This window comes from Pinus tabuliformis, chromosome 4_1 (genome assembly GCF_031772625.1).
Source record: "Pinus tabuliformis cultivar Carrire ecotype Pingquan chromosome 4_1, CPIR1, whole genome shotgun sequence".
Lineage (NCBI taxonomy): Eukaryota > Viridiplantae > Streptophyta > Pinopsida > Pinales > Pinaceae > Pinus > Pinus tabuliformis.
In genome coordinates this window covers 110,732,287-110,754,710 of record NC_142303.1, presented here as the reverse complement: position 1 = coordinate 110,754,710, position 22,424 = coordinate 110,732,287, and the positions used below count along the sequence as shown (strand labels likewise).

The window sequence follows — 22,424 nt, the reverse complement described above, 5'->3', positions numbered from 1 at the left end:
GGAAGTTCCATTGACTGAGCGGTGTCCTTAGCTGACTCTTTGCTCCTATCTTGGTCATTTCCAGATCTTTTAGAATGTTCAGGAATTTCTTGTCCCGACTTAGATTTAGATCTATTAATGCTTGAACTCCCACTGAGACTAATGCTTGGAGTTGGTTCTCTTGCAGACAGTCGTAGCTTTTCTAGAGGAACACTGGCTAGTCTTCTTTCTCTGTATACCATGAACTTTTGAAAGTCTTCTAGAGACAATTGCAATTGGGCTTCACGCAAAATCTCTTGAAGTGAGCTTTTATTTTGGAATATATCATCAAATAAATCCTTTTTCCCAATGAACACTTTTATCTTGACTGTAGTTGTGAAATTCTGGGCAACCTCATTTGGGTCAAATGGTCTTCTCGGGAATTTAAATAGTTGTAAACACGTCATATTCTGTACTTCAGTGAACGTGTGACCTACATCAAACAATGAAAAGGCCCCACAAGCCACAGGAAATTGTGGCCATATAGCCTTCTTTTTGTCCTTTAAGTCTTTAGTTAGGTCACCTTCTGAACAAGTTTGATATGCAATTTCTCGAGCTAGGAGTTTATCAGGGATATACAAGGGTAGAACATGAGGGGGTGCAGTACTTCCAAATACTCTAACATAAGTGAACAATTCTTCTCCGAACCATCTTGCGATGGGGAGGATATCTATCTGTGCTTCAGGTGAGCACCTCGGGGGTTATTTATCATACAACATTCTATACAAGGGCAGCATAAGTCCGTGACAAATATGGTAGAAATATGGAGTGAACTGATAGTCCCACAATATCTTATGATAGACATGGATGTGTAAGGGGTCTTGAGTTGTCCACTTCCAACCCATAACAGGGAACTTAGAAACATAACATATTGAATCCATAACATATGCGACTAGGTAAAAAGGAGGATAAATCCTTTGAGACGTAGATCTTTTGGACCGGTAATTGACAATAGCCGTGATTAGGTTATCAGATAAAATCTTGGCCCAATCTACAATAGTGCCATTTGTGGCCGCATCTAGTAATGGTAACCATTCAGATGAAAATTTGTTGATATCGGGCATTCCAAATAATCTACAGAGCATGGCAGCAGCAAAGCAATATGGGGAGGTGAGGGAACCAGTACTGTACATACCGTGTTTATCTTTCTTGAGCGGTTCATCTTTTCTGGACCAATCTTTGGTGGTCTCCGACAGGTTCGGGTTCTCCACCATAAATTTTTCTATGAATTGCGTATTATAAGTTGCCTGTGGCCCAGGCAGATGATACATAAGCTTTAAATCCTGCGCGACGAATGACCTGATGAGCCCTTGACCATGAATCTTGAACTGTCTATTTTTCATTTCTGTGCTATCAAGTATCCACTTGATCATGTCTGTGTATGGGAGAATTTTGGGCCTCGCTGCTATCCGATGTAGGAATGAGCATGCTAGCTCTTCTAGGGATGCTTCAGAAGAACTCTGTGAGCCCGCGACAGCAGTAACTTTCATTACTCTGGGATTTTCTTCTTCGAGCAGTCTGTACATGCCTTCCCACGTAGCTATTCCTGCGTCTCTGTTACAAGCTGTGTCTGTGTATAAAGGTGCCATTTCCTTCTCTTCGGAGCTCTGAGCCTTGTTTTTCTTCCCCATTTCAATCTGCATTTTTCTTTGTATCGTCCTTCGTTCTCCGTTCCTGCAATTCACAAGTGAAATGGAAATGAATGACCCGGACGGGTGATGGGAGAGTTTTAAATGCCTCAGACATACCAAATACACCACCTTACGTGAAGTGATTCTTTGAAAAGCACGCGTCCATATTTTATTAATAACTGGCAACTAACTCCTGTATTAGCATTTAAAGCGCGTAATTATGTGTCAGCTTATGGCAAGTGGCTTTTCTTGAATATTGTGCCCCAACGATCTGCAATGGAGCGATTTTGCGATTTGCTTCGCAACGTTGCAGATCGCACTATCACAATAATGTAAAATCGCACTATCGCAATAACGTAAAATCGCACAAATATAACATTTCAGTGTTGGTCTGGCTTGACATCGCAACCATCGCTATATTGCGATATCGCAATATCGCAGATCGCAGAAGTTTATGTATGACAAATTTCGTTAACCTGTTTCCTGCGATATGCGATCTTGTGATCGGCGTCATCGCAAATCGGTAAATCTTGAAGTTTTTCTTATAGGTTTTACTTATTGCGACGCGATAGTTGTTTAATACCACAATCTCGCACATGCCGGGATTGTACTTGAATGGTGGCGTTCTACTACCGTTTTACGATGCGTTTTTAAAGATTTCTTCCTTATCATAAACTTAGGTTTTAAGTATTCGAAGGAGTTTCCTAAGCTTATGATGGTAACTTTATTTTGCGGAAAAGAAATTTAAGCCCTACTCTTGCTTTTCCTAAATTTTAAGTAAGGGTCCCCACATATTTAGTATTTTGGATAACACTTAAATGAGAAGGGGGGGGGTTGTTGATGGTCACAACAAGACCTCAACGAAATTTTCCATCATCTCATTCCTCTATTGTGTGAGTTCTTCCTTGAGCAATGACTTGATAGGATCTCCTACTATGTCATTCCTTTTTTCTTCTAACATGGGAGGTCACTTGGGCTAGTGAGAGTGGTTTTCCTCTCAATTGAAAATAGCTTAAGATTCAACTCTTCTCTTTACACTGACCTCGTCAGGGACAAGTGCTGAGAAATGATAAGGAGAATGTCTCTCTGATACCAATGATCTTGGATATCCGAGGAATAATACTAAATATTGATAGTAGAAAATGTCCCTAGTGAATAAATGAAATAATGTAGAGGAAAAATAATATGAAAAGAGCTTAATTTTTTTATTCAATGGTAAAAATGTCATAAGATTACATCATGAGAAACTTCATGGAATTTACAAAGGTGAAGGCCCATATTTATATTATTTACAGGTTCCTTTTCACTTAGAGTGATGCACTTTTGTTATATTTCAAATGCCATGGATTACAAAAAGCTAATTTTCAGAGTTACATGAAAGTATCTTAGAGAGGATTGTGAATGTTTGATATTGAAGTTTTTATTGATCCTCATCCAAAACTCTTATACTATGACAATATGAACTCTTAAAAAATCGATTCCATAGTGATTCCATGCACTATCAAAGGTTTCTTAAAATTTAAGTATATCTTCATTATGGTATGCCATTTGTGGCAGCAAAGTAATTTCGATATGATACAATGGGCTTTATAAGGTTGCTTGAAAATTGATTTCACTATGATATACTGGGACCAGTTTTGAACATGCTAGATAGATCAAATTTCTTCATATTAACATTATTTTATACAACATTAGAGTTCTATTCACATGAATGATATATTCAGATTTTATAGAATAATACAACATGAATGATATCTTTAGATGACATTTTTAGAGTAGTGGTGCACAACCCAACTTCAATTAACATTTATATCTCAAATCACACGTCACATTATGATTCTCAACTTTAATAGATTTATGAAGATTATTTGAGCCTATCACCCTTTTATTTGTTACTCATTTTTTCCCTTTCACCAATTATTTTTCATGTGTTTCCTATTTCCAATATAGAAAGAGCATAATGAGCATGTGACTATTAATTTGATCATTTCCCATGTTTTAATGGTGGCGTTGTCTAGTGAGCCCATAATTTTTCCTAGACGACGAATTTCTCACCAGAATCTAGTAAACAATTCTTCACGAAATCCAACTATGAGAGTGTTCAAATCATTTTTTTGATGGCATAAATGGATTCAAAACCATCAGGAACCCCAGGGTTAACAAAATTATTGAAGCTTGATAACCATAACGCGAATTTTCAAAAAAATCTTCTATTTTTTCTCAAATCATGTCGAAATTTCTATTTTTTTGGGCCAAATTGTGGCCGATTTATACTACGCATTTTAATGGCTACTTGAGGTGGATTTGAAAGTTCCTAGTTACTTTCAAATATTAACAATATTTCATGATAGCCTGCAAGGAAATTTGGTTATCTTTACACAAAGTTTTGTTAGCGCCCTTCACACAAAATTCTGGTGGTTCCTTTACCTAGAATTTTGTTAGCGCTTTCACACAGAAATCCAATGGTGAAAGGGTGATGCAAAATTTCGTAGTGCCTTATTGTTGAAGATACCTTTTCCATGTGTTAATGAAATCAAGCATTTGGGTATCATAAAGGATGACAATGATATCCTTTCAAGTCATCCAAACAAATCATGTCTTCTTTGATCTAGGTGGAGAGCTCTAGTTAAGTATTGGTTAGCCTACTCCAAGGAAATAAGCACCAATCAAACTCCTTAGGTAATTTTCCCAACTTAGATACTCCAAATCATCTTCTCTCATCACGAACAATACTAATTTCCCTCTTTTTCATTCATTCAATGAGATGTAACAATTATTTTTCTAATTTAAACATCAATATCGATGTATACAATGGAAATTTATATGACCCATTTAAGGCCAAGTCGAAATGCGTGACTTGGAGATACATACTACTTTCGCCGAACACTTACAAATTTACGAGCACCCAGATTGATAATTGAATGGCATGTAAGTTAAACACACAACATGCATTTAGCGTGTACACCAAAAGAGCACAATTAAACCAAATCAATTTCAATTTACAATCGGTTTACAATCTAATAATTTCAATTTCAGTAGAAAACGTCACAACCGAAGATAGTACAGGGTTTTCAGGTTCAGCAGAGGAATTGAAAGGCAAGGGAGGACTGCTCACATCGTCACCATTTCCTTCCAACATTTGAACAACCCTGCTCATACATTGACGATCTCTGTAGTTGTACTGGATGCACCATAACCCAATTTTAGCCACTCTCCTTGCCTTCTCCTCATCTTCTACTTCCATTTCTCCTCCTCCTCTCAATCTAATCCCCATTTCACCACTCTCAAGCAACTTGAAAGCCCATTCAGGAAAGTACAGCTGACTGGAACGGCTCACCTACACATCGATATTCTTTCTCCCCCCAACAATCTCGAGCAAGAACTTTCCGAAGCTATAAACATCTGACTTATCGGTTACAAGACCCACATCCTTCGACCACACCTCCGGCGCAACATAACCCAGCGTCCCTCTCACGCCAGTCACTGAAATATGGTCATAAACCTTCCCACAAAGTTTTGCCAGCCCAAAATCAGAAATTTTCGGTGTGAACTGGGAGTCCAGCAATATATTGTGCGGCTTGATGTCGAAGTGTATGATGCGCTTCTCGCAATCCTGGTGTAAATATGCAATTCCACGAGCAGCACCCAATGCAATTGAATACAACTGTTCCCAACTTAAGTCTTGCCCCTTCTCTTTTCTGGCAAATATAAACTTCTCCAGAGATCCGTTAACTATGTACTCATATGCCACTACGCTTGTATGGGATTGGAAACAATACCCCAACAGGCGAACCAAATTGACGTGATGGACGCATCCAATAGTAGTGACTTCATTCATGAATTGGGTTTGGTTGTGCCTATGCCTATCAAGAAGTTTAACAGCCACTAAAGCGCCGTTGCGAAGCTTTCCTTTATAAACCACGCCAAACGCTCCTTCTCCCAACTTTTCTGTGAAGTTGTTTGCAATATTTTTAAGTTAAAAGTATGAATATCTGGTTGGCATTTCATAAGCATATTCCCATAGAAATTTCTCCACCTTTGAAATAGAGATACAAGGAGGAGGAGACGGTTGCTTTTTGATACTCTTCTTGGCATAGAACCTTAAGAACAGTACTGCTGCTATTGCTACCAGCGCAGCTCCTCCAATGGAACAGCCTGAGGTGGATTGAAGAGATTAATATCAATGTGAACTTTCTCCAACTCAAAGAATATTAATTGTAAAAAATAAATAAAAAATTCCAAATTCACATTGAAGTTGATAAATCAGAGATACTGAATAAGGAGAAATCATATTTACCTATTATAATTGACTTGTTTCGACCTCCTGTATCAAGGATCCACAATTTTTAGTAAGAGGGTGCATAGGGAAACTGAAGACATAATACGAACTGGTAGAAAAGACTATTTCATATATCTTTACATATTGGCAGTTATACAGGCCGATGAGTAAACCCACCATTGGAGGAGCATTTGTCTGAAGTCCATGTGTTATCGCAAAAAATGCACCGAAACTTTGTCGGATTTGAAATGTCATAACTGTTGAAAATGTAATTTCAACGCAGCCGTACTGCGCTCTCCAAAACCGCCAGATTGAAAACCACAAAACCGCCCAGAGCACATCGCACCGCCTTCCCATGAAAAGTTGTTTCCGTATGTTTGGCTCCGATACGATTTGAAGCAGACACGTGGCTCTCACCATACGTCAGCATCTCTGACATATCGGGAGCTATCGTTCAGTCATATGATGCCTTCCGATATCCTTGTGAGCCGTTAGATCTGCTCCCGCCCTCTCCACCGTCGATCTCCGAAGCTGCTCCCCCGCTTGCATCAAATCAAATTTTTTGCGTAAAGTAAAAGTCAAGTTTTGGGTTGACCGCTGTCAAGTAATTAAGATTATTTGCTCCGGTTGGCAAGCATTTAAGTTTTTTTTATACGGCCTATATTATAATTGTTTTGTCATGTTAACATAGGTAAGATGTATGTAATATGTTTTTTGTGCGTTGATCATTTGAGTGATGTTGGAGCAGCGGAAAAATTAAGGGTGAAGCACATCTCGTGCGAAAAGAATGAAGAATGTTTTTTGTTATAGAAATGCACAGTAGTGCATAAGAAATGCTGCTCATTTGAAAATGTATGCACAGTAGCTATCTGTAAATAAAAATGTGGAGCGCATATGTTCTGGTGTTTTTTATGCAGTTGAATATATTGTAAAAATGAAGCAGGAGCCAAAGCCAAGGAAATGCACAGCAATGCATGAAGAGAAGAAAAAGAGAGGAGCGCATGTGTGTTAAGTAAGTTTTTTTTATGTATTGGATTTGCATTGAAATGCAAAAGAAAAGAGCGCTCAGGTATTTTTTGAGATTGTGAATGTAATGTAAAGTTTACTGTATGTGTAAAATATTTTTACAGCAGTATGTGTAAAAATAGTTTTACACCAGCAAATGTAAAAATGGGTTTTACTGGAGTAAACCCAGCACAGTAATTTCTCAGGTGAAAACAGAGTTTTGATGGGTGAAAGTAATTTTGGTGAATCCCTCTCAGCAAAGAGGATGAACATGTATCAGAGTTGGCTGAATGTATTTTTGGTAAATCCCTCTGAGTGAAAGAGGATGTATGTTTGTATCAGGTTTTATATTTTAAGCAATAGAAATGTTTTTATGGCTATGTAATGGACTGTTCTGAGTAATTTTATTTAAAAGCTTCCCTGTGCATAAAGATCCTGAGGCAGAAAAACAGAGCATTACCTATGTGTGTTTGAAATCTTGGTTTTTGGTATTTTCCCATTGAAAAATATCCAACAGTGGTATCAGAGCTAGTCCAGGCTCTTTGAAGATTCAAAGAAGCTGAAGGAAGGTGTGGTTGCAGCAGTCAAACTTCTCCAGCAGTGTGAAGACTCAGCCAAAAGAGTTAAGGTATTTTTCAAAGCTTTCCTTTCTGTAACTGTTAAAGGAACAGTCAGTGATTTAAAAGAAAACACAGTTAAGTATTTAAAGCCTAGATAAGAATGGCAAGGTCAAAGAAGAAATCCTCCAAGCCTGCTAAAAATGTGTCTCCCTCCTCTACTAAACTAGAAGGCAATCTGTTTGAAAGCATTGTATTTGAGGTTCCAAAGTTTGATGGAAACTTTGATGTATGGGAAATAAAGATGAGGGCTTTCCTAATGTTTGAGGGGATAGAAGTCTGGGAGTCAGTGATTGATGACAGCAAGAAGGATAAAGAATCCATGGAGTATGATGCACAAGCAACAAAGACTATCTTGGATGGACTGCCTGATTCTGTGAAGAAGAATCTAGGAAAATACTCAACAACAAAGGATATATGGGACAGACTGCATGACCTTCATGCAAAGGGAGCACTGACCATGACAATGAGTCAAGAAGAACCCATCATAGAAGCTGAGAATGAAAAGCTTGATCTCATCAAGTTTCAAGTAAAAGAAAGGGATGAAGAGCTTGCCAATCTCAAGAAGGAGCTTGATCAATGCAAGAGGAAACATCATGAAGAAGTCATATCCATGACAAATCAGCTGAATGAAGCAAAGAAGCAGGCAGATGCCTTGACAACCCAACTTGAACAAAGACACAAGAGAGTGAACAAGCTTGTAGTAGAGATTGGACAGTACAGGGAAGAGGTCTCCTCCCTTAAGTCCGAACTACAAGAAGCCAAGAAGTAGGCACAAGGAGCTGAAAAGAAAATGAAGAGCAGTCAAGCAAAAGATGAAGAAATCTCCAAAATGAAGACAGATATTATCTCCTTCAAAATAGTAGCAGCTGAAGCTACTCGTAGCAAGGAAGAAACTGAGGGACAACTAGAAAAGAAAAATAATGTATGTGAAAAGTTGGAAGAAGAGATTTTCCTCCTCAGGAAGAAGGTTGAAGGAATGAACAAAATCATGAAGAGCTTTCAAGCTCTGGATGACATGCTCAGCTATCACAGATCTCCATTTGATAAATCAGGACTTGGGTATGTAGGTGAACCCTCAAACAAGCATGAGGATGCTTTAAGCAAAGGAGATGTGAAGAAGCCAGAAAGATATGGTGATGCTCCTAGTTCCAGCAAAGGCAAGGAGAAAAAGGAAGGCTGCAAGAGAAGAGATCCTGCTCCAAGTAGAAAACCAGCTCCAAGAAGAAAAGTAGCTAATGGAAAAGAGGCAAGATGCAATGGTCATCAACAAAGGATATCAAGGCAGCAAGGCTTCAGAAGTACATCAAGGAAACCTCCATCTCCCAGGTACCAAACTTCATTTTATGGTTATTGCTATGCTTGCTCAAAATTTGGTCATATGGCAAAATACTGTAGAGCCTTTCATAAATATAGATGTTGTGATCTTCGACAACCTCCAAGAAACAATTTTAGAAGAAATCATGAAATGTTATTCATGAACAATGTTGAATGCTTCAAGTGTCATAACATTGGGCATATGGCACGTGACTGTAACTTGAGATGGGCTGCTATACAAGCTAGACCCATGCAAAAGAAGAAAGTTACACAAGTATGGAGAAGGAAGGAAAGACAATCTGAAAACCCCTTGAACTCCCGAGTGGATCTAAATTTGTTTTGAGAAGAGTCTGCCAAAAGAAGACAAGCATACACTAAAGGGGAGCTTGAATTTTTTTGTTGTTTGCTGAACTGTATTAACAGTCATTTGTTGATGGAGGATGTATTACAGCGCAGCAGTTGCAAATGAAATCCTTGTTAATCCCTCTGAAAGGTAATATGCAGCAGTGATGAAATCAGCAATGTTTTTGCTTTGTTTTTATGCAATATGCACAGAAATGCATAAAGAAGAAAAGATGGCAGCGCTGAAATGTAAAGAGCAGCAGCGAGATAAGAGAAAAATGCAAAGCATGAAGACCCTCACAGCAGTTAGAAGATAGAACATAAGGCAGCAGTTTGGAATTTTTTTTTTGGAGCACATGGATTACAATGAACAGCAATTTTGAATTTTTGCATGGCAATGGAAGGTAGTTTTTTTATGAAATGTGAGAGAACATACTCACAGCAGAGTGAGTACAATACACAGCAGTAAAAAAAAATGTAATGTTTTTCTTCATATGCAATGCAGCATGCAAAGAAATGCATAGAGAAAAACAGGGACAACATATTTTTAATGCACATGGGTGAATGAGAATGTGTGTGGTAGCAGAAAATCGAAAGGAACTACACAACAGTGCATTGTGTAATTAAAAAAAATGAAACTGAATATTGTGTGAAGCAAGGGTGTAAAAAGTAACAGCCCGTGTTATTTTTTTTGTGTGGAGAATGAAGTGCCAAGAGTATGGGCACAACAGTATGATGAAACAAAAGGCAGCCACAGTGCAAATTGCAGAGGCAACGCAGCAGCAAATAAAAACCCAGGGATGACAGTCTATGGTTATGGGTATGGACAGCAGTGAATATGAAAAATGCAGCAGCAAGAAGTTATGGACAGCAGCATGATGGCAAGAAGGAGAAGCACACAGAAATGCAAATGTGAAAAATGCAACAACAAGAAGTTTTGAACAGCAGCACATGCAAAAGAAATTTTCCTTACAGCAGTAAAGGTAAATGTAATGAATTTGTTGTTCATTGAATTGAAATGCAATATATGCAACAGCAGTGAGTGTAAGAAATGTTTACACATAGCAGTGTAAATTTGTAAATTGGGACAGTGTAATTGTTCCAAAAAAGACAGAGTATTTTGTCTTTGAAAAGTGCAGAAGCAGTGCAAGTGTAAACACAGCAATGTGGGATAGACACAGTAAAGAAGATGGCACAACAGTGCAGCAGAGAATATGCATCAGCATAAAAGAACATTGTAATGAGTTTGCACACACAGCAGTGCAATGATTGTTTGTTTTTGAAACTGCATGTAAAGCAGTGTCTGTTTGTAATCCCTCTATTAATGAGGAAGGTGCTTTTTGGCACAGTCATTTGGTGAAACCCTCTGTTAAAGAGGAAGGTGCTTTTCAGCACATTGTCATTAGTGAATCCCTCAGTCAAGAGGAAGGTGCTCTTCAGCACATTGTTATGGTGAATCCCTCTGTCATGAGGAAGGTGCTCTTAAGCACAGTTTCAGGTTAATCCCTCTATTAAGAGGAAGACAACTTTGTTTGTTTGTGGAACTGCATCAGAAGCAGTTGGTGAATCCCTCTATGTGAGGAAGATGTCTTTGTAACAGCAGTGTTGGTGAATCCCTCGATGTGAGGAAGTGTTTGGGTATGTTTGAATGCCCAGCAGTTGAAATTAAAGGGGAGTGTTGAAAATGTAATTTTAACACAGCCGTACTGCGCTCTCCAAAACCGCCAGATTGAAAACCACAAAACCACCCAGAGCACATCGCACCGCCTTCCCATGAAAAGTTGTTTCCGTATGTTTGGCTCCGATACGATTTGGAGCAGACACGTGGCTCTCACCATACGTCAGCATCTCTGACATATCGGGAGCTATCGTTCAGTCATATGATGCCTTCCGATATCCTTGTGAGCCGTCAGATCTGCTCCCACCCTCTCCACCGTCGATCTCCGAAGCTGCTCGCCCGCCTGCATCAAATCAAATTTTTTGCGTAAAGTAAAAGTCAAGTTTTGGGTTGACCGCTGTCAAGTAATTAAGATTATTTACTCCGGTTGGCAAAGCATTTAAGTTTTTTTTATACGGCCTATATTATAATCGTTTTGTCATGTTAACATAGGTAAGATGTATGTAATATGTTTTTTGTGCGTTGATCATTTGAGTGATGTTGGAGCAGCGGAAAAATTAAGGGTGAAGCACATCTCGTGCGAAAAGAATGAAGAATGTTTTTTGTTATAGAAATGCACAGTAGTGCATAAGAAATGCTGCTCATTTGAAAATGTATGCACGGAAGCCATCTGTAAATAAAAATGTGGAGCGCATATGTTCTGGTGTTTTTTTATGCAGTTGAATATATTGTAAAAATGAAGCAGGAGCCAAAGCCAAGGAAATGCACAGCAATGCATGAAGAGAAGAAAAAGAGAGGAGCGCATGTGTGTTAAGTAAGTTTTTTTTATGTATTGGATTTGCATTGAAATGCAAAAGAAAAGAGCGCTCAGGTATTTTTTGAGATTGTGAATGTAATGTAAAGTTTACTGTATGTGTAAAATATTTTTACAGCAGTATGTGTAAAAATAGTTTTACACCAGCAAATGTAAAAATGGGTTTTACTGCAGTAAACCCAGCACAGTAATTTCTCAGGTGAAAACAGAGTTTTGATGGGTGAAAGTAATTTTGGTGAATCCCTCTCAGCAAAGAGGATGAACATGTATCAGAGTTGGCTGAATGTATTTTTGGTAAATCCCTCTGAGTGAAAGAGGATGTATGTTTGTATAAGGTTTTATATTTTAAGCAATAGAAATGTTTTTATGGCTATGTAATGGACTGTTCTGAGTAATTTTATTTAAAAGCTTCCCTGTGCATAAAGATCCTGAGGCAGAGAAACAGAGCATTACCTATGTGTGTTTGAAATCTTGGTTTTTGGTATTTTCCCATTGAAAAATATCCAACAATAACCATAGCTCCCGTTACTTTTGAAACAAGCCGCACATATTCGAGTTCTATTCAGGTCGGCCTGCCATGTCACCTTAAAACCATTCTCTCATAAAGTGTTAATATCAATACCATCCAAATCATGTAGGACAACTGGAAGTTGAAATACATTACAGGAGGGCGTCTTCAACTTTGGAGGTAGAAAACTGTAGAACCACTGATCACCACATGCATTAAATGTTCCATTACTGGGAACAAATATTTGATCGCAACGCTTCCAAAGAGTGAGATTAGTTTCATCTGAATCGAGAACCTGAAAAATAGAGTTGGAACTCCAGAATTGAAAGTAGTTACCTGATAAATTGCATTTAATACCCAAACATATTATTGTTAACAATTGTCATGTGTTCTTGATAGTCATTTATCTCTGAGTCCATGGGCCCCAATATGCGATATTCGTTTCCACTGATATTAAGTAGAGGATGGTCGCTCATGTCACAGTCAAGAAGCTGAAACTCAGGGTCACGGCATCCGCTGCCATTTTTCCCAAAAGGATAGCCGAAGTTAAAGTTCCCACATGGAAATGCATCCGAAGAGAAATCCTGGTATCGACCGGCGAGACATGAAGTTATGGAACATAGGAAAAGGAGGAGGGCATATACAACAAGGAGGCAAAGATGAAGAGTGAGAGGCATCGAATTGCTATAGAGAAGCGCATGTATTCTCATGCTCTGCACTACATTTCTGTTGGAGATAAAATGAATGAGTGGCAACTTCAGCTTATCAGGGCAAGCAGATGACAACAAACGTGTGAAGAGGGTTTCCCCAAATCCATTAAGAAGAGGAAGGGAGATGGAATTAGATAGAGGGAAATGGCAAGGAAACTTCGAAGTCAACAAGTCAATTAGACTTTTCTTGACTTATTACCGGGAAAGCCTGTAATTCCGTTGTTATTTTATTTACGGACAGGAAGATTCGTCGTTGCTTCTTCTGAATTGATTTACTAGAGAGAGTTCAATGGAGTTGTGAAAATTAGGTGCTACCCAAGGCTAATAAACCAGTCTAGTGCTTTCTCAAAGTGCTAATAAACACCTGGGTAGTAGCTAGCCTTGAAGCTAGTAAACCACTAGGATACTAGTTCGGGTTGACAAACTACTTGAAAGATTAGTTGAAAGGCTTGATAAACCCTTGAGTGGCTAGCTTTGGGGTTGATAAACCACTTAGGTACTTGCTCAATAAGTTGATAAATCTCCTAGAAGTGGACTCTTTTCTCATGTAGTACTAATCCAATTGATAAACCTTGCTTCCACCTGTTTATAGATAATTATGTGGACCCAAGCTAGCCTTACTACCATGGAAAATATTTACCATGGGTAGGTACAAGTGATATGCTTTACCTAATCAAAGTTGCTCCAAAAGACTCAATCAACCTTAACTTCTTTTCACTGGATTGCCTTGTGCGTCAATCCTTTCTGCATCTTCTTTCCTTCCGCAACAATTTAGCACTCTAATGCTTCTGTAACATTCATGCACACTGGCACTTTGCGTTATCTCTTGATCTTCATTTCTACACGTAATTCCATCAAAATTTCTCTAAGTTGTTTTACCTAAATTGGCCCCAATAGGCCCCCAATGCTTACTTGTGGCTTATCTTGAACCAGTTAGTCACTATGCAATGAGGGGATCTTCTCCTTAGTTGTCTCCTCCAATGCTTTATGGGTATCACTCGTTGTTTCAACCTTGGTGTAACAGCCCCAGGTTAAAATTTCATGTAATAAAGTTAATAAAGGTAAAATAATACTAAGGTCATGGGACACATATTCCAAGATGAATGTTGGGCAAAACATTCTAGTGGGTTTTCATTTGGTTTATTATGGCTAAGGAAATTGGCAAAGGAGTTGGCAAAGGCATTAATAGGAATTTTGTTTATGAAAATAAAGGAAATTAGGAGAAAAGGAAGGTGAAAGGTCACAAGTTGCATGTGAGGAGGAAAATGAAGGAAAAATAATGGAAATTGAAGAAAATAGAGGCCTAAATAATAAAAAGGCTTCTGAGGATCAGTTCACAACCTTTTGTTGATTTTAGCTTGGATCTCTCTCTATCTCTCTCTCTCTCTCTCTCTCTCTCTTAGAGCATTCTTGTAGCACTCTAGCATTAGAGAAAGGAAGGTAAAGGAAGGACAAGAAAGCAAAGGGAAGCAAAGATCAAGCAAGGAAGATTTGGATCAAGTGGCTACAACAGGATTACTTTGTAGGCATCAAGTTGCATGTATGATTTCCTTGCTAGTTTTGGCATGCATGATATATGCATGTGTGTATTTGGTTCTCGTGTTATCATTGGCATGGGATTTTCCAGGTGTGATAGTGATTTTCATCCTTGCCTTGCCATTTCCAGATAGCCATGGTGTGGTGGGGTTATTTCATTTGGTTGAGCTGGATTTCCAAATGGTTTTGGAATCGGGTGAGGTGGTCTCAAAATAATTCCCAAGGGTCGAGGAATCCCTTGATCGGTAATGGTGGGATACAAAGTGAATTCTGAGGGAGGATGTTATAGACATTTTTTGGCACTACAACCCCAAGCATGAAATGTCCATAAACCAAGGGCTCCTAAGTCCCTAAAAGTGTTGTTCTAACCCCTAAAGGAACAAGGTCAACTGATTACAACTTCTCCCAGAAGTTCTCCATGAAAAACTGCTCAGAATTGGTCAAAACAGGATCATTTCAGCTGCTCCACAGGCCAAGTGCATTGCATCTCACCTAAATACACTGTGTGGGTGCGTTGCGTTTCAGAAAGCCCTTCTATGGGGTGCGATGGGTGAGAACTGACAAATGGCAGTGTCATTCCGCGAGGTGGAGAGGAAATGGAAGCTTCCATAAACTTCTCCTGTGACACTTGCCTCTCTGAATTCGACCAAGGATGAGTAAGAGATCATCAATCTCCAAGTGGAAGCAAGAACTATCAGAGGGAAGACACTAATCAAATCACAAGCTGACTCATCTCCCTTACAGATATCTACATATGGATCCCTCATCCCAGAGATCCAGAGGCTTGAATTTTACATATTGTAAGGAATTGTTGTTGGTTTCTTGAGACAAAACATCAGATTGTTGGGTGATCTAAGCTTTGTATGAGGTGAAGAGGGGCTTCCTTGCTGTGAGGATGATGTTGGGTCAGAACAACTGGTTGTAACTCCCCTTGGCTCTTTCCATTTTATCAATAAAATCTATTCAAGTTTTCCTCTATACTCTTGTGTCATTTATGTTTGCTACATTTGTATGGTCAATTTACATCTGATCCTAGATTGTTTATGATTATAGATCCATGTTCTTGTATAGTGCTATGCTATTGTGATCTTACAGGTACTTTGTGAAGCTGGGCGTGCAAGGGAACAAGTAGCGAAAGACTATTAAGAAAGAGAGGAATTGAACCAGGAGATTAGCGCAAGACAGAGGTTGGTCTTCTTTGTTCTTCTCTATCTATACTTCATAAAGGAAAAACGAAAGTAGCTTTACCTTGTTTGTTTCTAAGGCAGCTATCACACCTTAGTGTGATAAGCAGTTCTGAGTAGACACGTTTCCCTGTAACAGTGGAGATAGGAAAATTCCTTAAGGTGTTGGTGAAGAAATCCGGAGGCATCCATGCTTGTTTAGGGTGTAGTGATCCCTTGACTGGTTTTGGAGGGATTGTGGTAAAGCCTAGTAGTGTCTGTTTATTGTTCGGCCTAGGAATCCCTTGACTCGTAATTGTGAGATTACAGTAAATCCTTATTGTATAGGTGAGGGTTTCAGGCCTAGAAATCCCTTGATCGGTAATGGCACGATATGTGGTAAAGCCTGAGGAAGCCCTGATTATTTTGTTGTGAGCTCCACATTCATGCTTGGACTATGGCACAAGGGCGATTGGCTGAAAGAAAGATTTGGTTCTGCCCAATCTATGGTCAGGTAGTACATGGAAGTCCCTTACTTGGTTGGCTTTTACATATATTAATAAGATCTCTTTTCCTCTTATATTTTATGAGTAAATGTACTTGTTATTAAGTGGTTTTGATGGTGGTTCTATCACTATTATTATTCTGCTTATATGTTGGTTATAAGCATGGTTTCATGACATATTCCAGTTATGGCTCTTAACATGTTTTGATTGGTAAATGAATGGCTATTGAATGAATGACCTAATAGATTCTATTATAGCCATTACTAGAAGGAATTAGGCTTTCTTGTTGATTTTAAAAAAAGTATCAGACTGTTATGTTCAGATATGCATTTATAACATGTAGATTGCATGTTCATAATGTGTGTTGACAAAATGTATATCATGGTTAGGATTGGTTAGGCCAAGTCCTTGATCAAGTTTTGTGTTAGAAGCTTTGTCTTTGTTTCCTTTATTGTTTTGGAAAGTTTCATCAAGTTTTGGGCAGTGGTCTAGAGACTATCCCTTAAAAAGCGGCTTAGATATCGCAATCGCAGGCATAGAATTGAGAGAAAAAGACTGCAGTCACTCCCTTGTAGGATTATGCATGGGACTGGAGGGTTATGGTCAAATTTAAGCAGTGTTATGTCTGTGTTTGGGAGTCTAGGACACTAGAAAAAAAATTTAACTCTGTGTTTGGTCATTGTTGGCTTGTTGGGGCCTGACCCAAGTTCGGAGTTAATTAGCCAAACAAATCCCTATACTACTGGCCCTTTCGGCAACAGTCCGCGGAGCACGGACTGAGGTCTCACCCGAAGTAGTATGGGAGAGTGAAAGAACTAGGTTTCCACACCCTTGAGATGTCTGAGAGGTTCGACTGGTCCACTGTTTGTTCCTGCACGCAGGTCACTTCACGCACTTCCCTGTTCCTCACGGCCTGATACATTGCCTTTGCGCAGCCCTAACCAGGGGTTGTGGAACTTTCACGCTGCTAGAGCTACGCTCTGCACAATTACCTGAGATCTTACTTATCTTCCTATACCAGTTAATTACCATCACATACTTGGATGTCTTACGTTATAATTAGTTATACAAAACATTCATATAAGTTCGCACAATAAATAAAAAGTATACTTCCAAATTATACTCAATCATATATTAAAATAGGAAAATATGCAAAAAATTATGGTAAATTTCTCTTTATTGATTCTTCCAATGGTTACAGACTCGGCCTGCCCTACGCACTCAGTTGTAGGGGTCCGCGCACTCAGCTGCAGAGCCATCCCCTACACTACGATCCAAAGGCACACTTTACACTATTACTTAATCACTTAGACTTCTCATCCTTCTATTCTATCTATTCTCTATTAGTTATCTTATACACTTAGAGCCTTGCTCTATTTATACAATCCCATGGTCCGCGGACCATGGGTAGGTCTATGCAGCTGACATTACATTACAAAATCTAGGGCGGACAACCCTGTGACTCTATTATGATTTCACACCCCGTGACTGCAATTCGCGGAGCTTTTACAAAAGGATTCAGTTAAAACTTGGGCTTTAAGCCCTGAAACCTACCTTGGGGGAATTCCATGCCCAACAAGCCCCCAACACAAACATCGTGACTCGCCGTCGAGTCACTCTGTTGGCGCAGAGATCTTTGCGTGGAGTCCTTCCAACCCTGCTCAAACTGTGGCAAGGTCGGCAGTGCACTGAGCTGCTGCCTGCTGGATCTACTGCATGTGTTGTTCCGACCGCGGTGTCGAAAGTGCTTCTCTACATCTGTGCCTATATCCCCTGCATGTGTACGAGCTTGCCTTCAATTTCTGTTGTGATGGTGAAGGTCTCGTCGATCCAAGGTTGAATGCATGCCTTTAGGACTGCTTCCTTATGCCGTGCCGCATCCACCTGTTCTTTCAGCGCTTTGGCCTGTTGCATCTACGTGAGCCCCTGAGTGAGGGCCACCGTCTACACAGTTCCTTTGACGCTGTCATATTTCTTTTGGAGTTCTTGCACCTCTATCTCTAAACGCTGGATGTTGGTCTCCTCCTACAAATTTGTGAGGATCTCAAATGATTCTTCCAACATGCTGGTGCAGTCTCGCACTGCACTTCCAATCTCATCCAGTCCCACTGTAATAGCGCTAATGCATTGTTCTCTAACTTCTGGAGGGGTGGATGGCTATGCCTTTAACCGTAGCTTGGTGATCTGAAGCTTCAGCTCCAGTTGAACCTTTTTCATTTCCTCCTGTGCCTCACACACTCCTGCTACTAACCTGTGGATGCACGCCACTGTTGGAGTGTCTGCTAGGATGGCCAGCTTCGGGATGCTTTGACAAGCTTCATCTATTACCTGCACCAGTTGTCGATTCTACGACACCACTTTTTCTCGCTGCAAGCTTAACTATTCCATATTGATTTTCTGCTCGCTGAGGACTTGTAGTGCACAACTCTCCCTAGCTCACAACTCTGCAGTTATCCCATCCTGTAGAACATATAAAGTCTCCCGTAGGAGTGCAACCATATTGATACCGAGACCCTTTAGTGCGCTAATCGTAGGCCTGTCGGCCTCATTTGTTGTCACTACTGCCCCTTCTGGTAGCACTATGGTATTTGTCACCTGAGTGCGCAACATCTTTTCTGCTGCCATTGTTCTGACTAGAAGGTTGGTCGAAAGGGTACGAACCTAAGGAGGGCACACCTGGAACTCCTGGAGCTGTGTTCTGAGGGCGCCCAACACAATCTGGTTCTCCTGCATGAAATTTTGGAGGGCCTCAGAGGTGACATCGTGGATTGTTTTTCCGATGTCGTGCAGATCACCATCGGTTAGGGTGATTGGGTCAATAGAAAGCTCAATGCCTTGACCTTCTTGCACGGCCCTGTCCGCTCGGTTGGGTGCTAGCGCTTTAACTATGTTAATGTTGTTTGTGGGTTCGTGCCTCCCTCTTCTTCCTCTGCTTTTTGTCCATGCAAAGGTGACGTTTGGCCCTCGTGCGCCTTTGCGGCTTCCTCCTACTCTTCTGTTGTTGCTGCGACCTTTTCCTGTTTAGTTGCTATGTGTGCAGCGTCCCGCGTCGCCCGTGCTTTTGCTATCGCTGCCTCCTTCCTTCTCTTTTCTGCCAACTATGTGATGCACAGTTTGGCATCTTGTTTCTTTCTCTATGCCACCGACTTCTCTATCTCCATGATGTCTAGAGCGCACCACTCCGGTGGCTATGTCTCTAGTACGTTAAATATGACATCGTCCGTGTCTACAAATGGTAGCTTTCTCCATTGTTTGGCTGGGTCCTTGTGCTCTCTAATGTGTATGCTATGTATGTCCACTTTAAATTCTACAAAACTCTGCAAGCCATCGTAGACAGTGGGCGACAACTACGACTTGCGGTTGATCCCCATTCTGAGGTTCATCTCCATGAAATCCCAGAATATTTTATTGTCGTTGATCATATTGGCATCCTTTGTGGCCCATAGTGAAGCGTACTTTGCGGCCTCTGATAGATCCCTATCAATTGTGGGGAATTGACTATCTTCCAGCAATTCCCATGCCACAAGTACTATGGACAGCATAAGCCATACATAGTGGAATGTTTTTACTTGTTCCTGAGCTTCGTGGAAATTATCCAAAAATTCCTTGTAGAGGAACTCATACCAGTTAAACTGGACCCCCTCCGCACACTGTTCAACAAGTGCTACCACCAGCACAGGTACCTCGTCTGAGCGGCACTTGCGCATAACCTTACCGGCCAGTATTTGGGTCACCACTCTCACTGCTTTATCATTGATGCTAGATATGGCATAGCCCCTTTTCTTATTTGCAAGATTGTATTTCTTCTTCATGGCCTCCGCGATGGCCAAGTCACTACACTTCCCTTTCGAGATGTCCGCAGGGTCCTCTCCTTTGCATGGAAGCCAGAAAATGTGGTGAATCAAGTCTACTGTGATGGGGATGGGCTCCTCCAGCCACAAACACCTATCATGCACTAGGAAGAGAAGCTACCTAATGACGAAAGTGGTTATTGGGGTGTTATGGAAATGCCACACCCAGCGCAAGTTAAGTAGCCCGACCTTTTCCACTCCATGCAACCACTTTTGTGGCTCTAATTCTGTAACCCCCATCGTGGTGTTCTGCTTGGGCTTCATGAGGTGTGAGGTCTTAAGGTGAGGGAACTTCTTGTGGTCAATGAGGTCCCAATCTTTAAATTTGAAGCTTAGCACCCGTTCCTAGTGGATGCCCTAAAAAATAATGTTTTCTAGGAGGAGTGGGGTCTGGAGCGAGCTCTTGGTCTCGTCAAGGTCCTTGTGCACTTTAGCCTTCCCTTTCCATGGGGGGACATAGATGGGCATCTTTTTTGGGGGCTGCGTAGGCTCAATTTCCTCCTCCATGCCTTCGTCCTCGTCCTCTTCGATAATTAGGTCCTCCAGGTCTTCTTCGTCTTCATCAGTCTCTATGGTGATGGCTTTCCCCTTGTCCTCCATTGATAGCTTGGTGCGCAACGGGTTCCGTGGGGACACACATATGGGAACCATCACTTGTTTGTCCTTCTTGGGTCTTGGTGTGCGCGGTGATTTTGGCATATTTGCCACAATCCCGACGCCTTTCAGAGCATCCCCCATAGTCAGGGCCTACACAACCACTTCGGCAATCATTTATGTTATTTCCATAACTTCCTCAGCTGTTGCCATCATGTGTGTCTAGAAATCTATCACTCACGATCTCAGGGGCTCAATCAATGCTCGACACAAAACAAATAGGGCTCTGCTCAATAGCTCAATTTGCAAATGACCAAGTGTTGTTTGCTGGGCAGCCCCTTGTAATTTATAGTGTTTTTTGAATTTGAATTCGACCATTCCCCCCAAATCCGGTTCATTAATGCTCTCTTGGCAGCAGATTTTCCCAAATGTTGCCCATAAATCACATCTTAAATGCCTGCCGCCCGCTCCATTTGGTCTAAAGTCGAGCATCCCATTGTGAATAGTAACTGCAACGGTCACTTTCTGGCCAACCCATGCAAAATCGCAACCCCCCGTGCGCAGTCGCAGACCTTGTGACTCTTTACTTCTATGCACAGATCCAACATCGCACAGCTCCTGGGCGGAGTAGTTTATAGTCCTGTGCTTCCTTTCAACTGTCTGGAGCGCTAAGACTGTACTTCCCTCGGATAGTCAGGTGGTCACACCACCTGTGTAAAGTTTCATCCTATCATCCATCACGTTTCCTAGAAAATACCCACCTTTTATTGTTACGGGCAACATCGCACACTTTATCATCTGCAACACGCTACCCTAGTCGATTCACTTAGTAATGTGTGGTCTAAGCCAAGGCATCAGACTAATTAATTCGCATCAATAGGCCTCAAATTTGTCATCGTGATTGTGTGCATCCTGCCTTATCACCCTAGTTTTTTTATCTATAAAATCTTCCTTTATCTCGTCCTCCAGCCTCTTGACTTCTGCATCTACCAGAGTGCTTTTCTTCCTTAATCATACCCTTTCTTTTTCAAGTTCTTGGAGCCTAGAATTTCCCTGTTGGATTTCTTATTCCAAGGTTCCGTGAACCATCGTATCTACCAGTTCTATCATGCGCGGTCTAAGCTTTTCATGTACTATAGGGCTTACAGGGGTTGCTTTATGCTCCAGCCTTGGTGATGACTGCACGGTCAAGTTCGTGCATGCGGTTCTATAAGCCCATAGAACCACTAGTACGTGCAGGTCCCAGTCAGTCCGCTTCGCATTGTGGACCTTGTTCAATGCTTTGCGTACTTTGTTAAAGGCTTCTACGTGGATATCCTTCTACGCACTTGGTCTTTCCATACTTCGTGGTCCCAACCAGAGGGGTCGTTCGCGCCATTTCCTTACCCGAACCTACTTATTGATCGTGTCTCCTACTATGAGGATTGTGTGCATTCGTGCAGGTTTCGCACCATATGCCTGTTTCCACCTAGATAGGTGGGTGCATGGGCCATTTTTTCTGTTAATTGCATCAGAGGCTTCCCAAACTGCATGTGCATCATCCCTCTGCATTCGTGCCAGTCCTCAAAACTTCTTTCATGCGTATCCCACCATCTTACAAGCGTAGCACACAGTACCCATTTCAGAGCATCGAAGCATTGTTGTTCCAACACTTCCTTTTCAAATCTGCTCAAGAAGTCATCCACCTCGTTTAACCTGTCATACGTAGGCAAATCTCTTACCTCGGTTGCTACGTAGTGCAGTGACCTCGTCATCATGTTACAGTTGAGCGTGGTTACCTCGTGTAACCAGTTCTACCATCGTTCTATCTCCTTGTCAAAATATGATGTGTAGGAGCTTTCGCGCTCCCATGAGATTCGGCCATCTGCTGTTGGATTTACCCAACCTTTCTCCCATGCGGTTATCTTGTAGATGC

At 40.8% G+C, this 22,424-nt stretch overlaps 1 long non-coding RNA gene and 1 pseudogene across 1 annotated transcript; both read right to left on the bottom strand.

Moving 5' to 3' along the window:
- Positions 1 to 4,986: 4,986 nt before the first annotated feature.
- On the bottom strand, positions 4,987 to 5,487 carry LOC149174465 (rust resistance kinase Lr10 pseudogene; annotated as a pseudogene).
- A 193-nt stretch (positions 5,488 to 5,680) lies between these two features.
- On the bottom strand, positions 5,681 to 6,179 carry LOC149174464 (uncharacterized). Its single transcript, XR_016258941.1, has 3 exons — positions 6,106 to 6,179; positions 5,947 to 5,973; positions 5,681 to 5,804 (listed from the first exon to the last, which is right to left on the bottom strand). It is a non-coding gene; the product is annotated as an uncharacterized LOC149174464 (long non-coding RNA).
- Positions 6,180 to 22,424: the final 16,245 nt, after the last annotated feature.